Raw genomic sequence first — 3430 nt, 5'->3', positions numbered from 1 at the left:
AAGGACATTAATTAGAACTCGTTTTGACAAGTACTGTGGCAATATAACAATAGAAACAGTCTCTAAAGGAATATTCCACCTAAATACTTTTGATCATTGAAGATTTTTATAAGTATTTTTTATGATGCTTAATTTGTTCTGTTTATAAAAGATAGAAAAAACAAAAACAAGTAGGAATGAATCAAAGAAGAAAGAAGATGTTACTCTACATAACATAGTTATAATAAAAAAGTGGGGGAATATGGGAAACCAAATTTCATACTAAATATTTGTAATAAACAGAATGGTACTTCAGGTTATGAGGGAGGCTGGTATCAGCTGGAATTAATCCTGAAGCACTAAGGCAATCCTTAAGCATTTACAGGATTCTTGCATTGTATTTGCTAATCCCTCCCTCCTGAGTCAAGCAGAAGGTTTCAATAGAAAAAGCTTAGCATCACCTGCCTTGGATTCTCTTTGTGATTTACTCCTTGGCAAATTTCAATAAAGACAGGGGAGCTGCGCGTTTCGAGGCGGGCCGTGGCTTCTCCAGGGCGACTGTAGACGCAAAGATGCAGATCTTTGTGAAGACCCTGACTGGCAAGACCATCACTCTTGAGGTCGAGCCCAGTGACACCATCGAGAATGTCAAAGCCAAAATCCAAGACAAGGAGGGCATCCCTCCTGACCAGCAGCGTCTGATATTTGCGGGCAAACAACTAGAGGATGGCCGTACACTCTCAGACTACAACATCCAGAAAGAGTCCACCCTGCATCTGGTGCTGCGTCTCCGTGGTGGCATTATTGAGCCTTCCTTGCGTCAGCTCGCCCAGAAATACAACTGCGACAAGATGATCTGCCGCAAGTGTTAGGCTCGCCTGCATCCCCGTGCTGTCAATTGCCGCAAGAAGAAGTGTGGGCACACCAACAACCTGCGCCCCAAGAAGAAGGTCAAATAAGAGCCCGCTCTTCACTGGCTCCCTTCCCTCTTGCAGGTGGCCTTCTTCTGAGCCCATGACCCTGGGCCCTCAATAAAGTCTCTTTCATTGAACTGAAAAAAAAAAAAAAAAAGACAGGGGAGCTGGAATAGCACTTCAATTGGCTTCAGTTGTTTAAGAACTATTCACCTCCTGCTTTACCTTTGTCCTTCCTACATTCTTGGTGTTCTGTCTCATTATGTATACTTATTAAAATACTTTAACCTCAGTCTGCAACACTAGCCAATAGAATCCAAAAGCACATTTAAAAAAATAATTCACCATGACCAAGTGTTATGCAGAGATGGTTCAACATAAGAAAAAAAATCAGTGTAATTCACTATATTGACAAATTAAATAACAAGATCTAACCAATGTTTTCTGATAAAGACACTCAGCAAAATTGGAGTAGAAGGGAATTTCCTCAACATAGTAAAAAGTGTATCTGTAAATCTAAGAGCCAACATAATTTTCAATGGAGAAAGACTAAAAACATTTTCCTTGAAAACAGGGACCAGACAAGGATGCCTGCTGTCACCACTTCTTTTCAGTATTATATTGAAAATGCTTGCTAGGACAATATGACAAGAGAAGGAAATAAAAGGCATCCAGATTGGCAAAGAAATGGTTAAACTGCCACTATATGCAGATAATATGATAGTGTACACAGAAAACCCCAATGACTCAACCAAAAAAACCCAACAACAACAAACAACAAAAACAAAACAAACCTATTAGAGTTTATTAGGCCAATTTAGTAGAGTGGCAGGAATAAGATCAATATTCAAAAATCAATAGGATTCCTCTACGGTAACAAAGAGAACTCAGAGATGGAAATAATGAAAGCAATGCCATTTACAATAGCCAATCACAAATTGAGATACTTGGGAGTCAACGTAACTAGAAAACTACAGAGCATATCTGAAAGACACAATAAAGACCTAAAGAAATGGGAGAATGTGCCCTGTTCATGGATAGGAAGACTCAATATGGTGAAAATTACAATCCTACCAAAAGCAATCTGTATGTTCAATGCAACCACAATCCAGTTACCAAATTAATTTTTCAAGGAGTTTGAAAGGGAAACTATAAAATTTATTTGGAGAGACAAGAGACCCTGAATAAGCAAGACACTTCTGAGAAACAAAATTGAGGTTGGAGGTATAGCACTCCCTGACCTCAAAACCTACTATACAGCAGTCGTAACCAAAACAGCATGGTACTGGTACAATATCATGCACATTGACTTATGGAACAGAATTGAGAACCCAGAAATAGACCCAGCTATCTATGGTCAATAACTTCTTCAATAAATGGTGCTGGCAAAACTGGACTTCCACCTGCAGAAAGCTGAAACAGGATCCACATCTCACACCATACACAGAAGTCAACTCAAGGTGGATCAGCGACCTAGAAGTAAAGCCCAAAACCATAAGGTTCATAAGAGATAGACTGGCATCAAGCTTAAAAGGCCTAGTTTATGGTATAAAGAGATTCTCAAATACAACCAGAAATGCACAATCTAAAGAGGATAAAATCGATGCATGGGACTTCTAGAGATAAAATCTCTATGCACATAAAAATCTTTTTCAAACAGGGTGAAAAGAAAACCTACAGACTGGGAACAAACATTTGGTAATTCCATCTCAGAAAAGTCTTATAACAAAAGTTTACAGAATACTCCTGGGCGTCCACAAGAAAAAGACTGATAACCCAATTACAAAATGAACAAAAGACATAGGTAAAATTTTCACAGAGGAAGATATTCAAAAGGCAAACAGACATATGAAGAAATGCTCCAAATCACTGGAAATAAGAAAGATGCAAATAAAAATCACAGTGAGGTACCATCTCACTCCAGTAACAGTGACAAAGTTTAACAGAGCAGCAAGCAATAGATGTTGGGGAGGACTGGAGAGAAAGGAACTCTTATATATTGTTGATCGGATTGTAAAATGGTGCAACCATTCTGAAAGGCAATTTGACGCTTCCTCAAGAAGCTGAACATAGAAAGTCCATATGACCCAGCTACTTGGAATATACCCTGAGAATATAAGACCTACGGCACAAACTGAGATTTGTACACCAAAATTCATAGCAGCATTATTCACCATCGTGAGAACATGGAAACAGCCCAAATGTCCAACCACAGAAGAATGGATTGAGAAATTATGGTACATTCACACAATGGAATACTATGCAGAACGCACGAACAATAATTTTGTAAATTATTACCTAACTTGGGAGGGACTGGAGAGCATTATGCTCAGTCCCATAAGGATAAATATTGTATAAGCAGTTACTGTAGAGTGAACATAAGGATCCAGGAAGGTGGGAGAGGCTGGAAGCAGAGGGATATGAATGTGCAGGGGGAAGAGGGATTGATCATTGAGTTGTGCAATTTGATGGGTAGAGGGATGTGGGAAATGCAATGAATTTGTTCAAATTTGTATTTGAATTTTTTTTATTGTATT

At 38.8% G+C, this 3430-nt stretch overlaps 1 pseudogene; it reads left to right on the top strand.

The window, feature by feature from the left end:
• Positions 1-551: 551 nt before the first annotated feature.
• On the top strand, positions 552-938 carry LOC102843821 (annotated as a pseudogene).
• Positions 939-3430: the final 2492 nt, after the last annotated feature.

This window comes from Elephantulus edwardii, unplaced genomic scaffold (genome assembly GCF_000299155.1).
Source record: "Elephantulus edwardii isolate Elephantulus edwardi_28Jun2011 unplaced genomic scaffold, EleEdw1.0 scaffold00097, whole genome shotgun sequence".
NCBI classification, from domain to species: Eukaryota; Metazoa; Chordata; class Mammalia; order Macroscelidea; family Macroscelididae; genus Elephantulus; species Elephantulus edwardii.
This window is presented reverse-complemented; position numbering and strand designations above follow the sequence as displayed.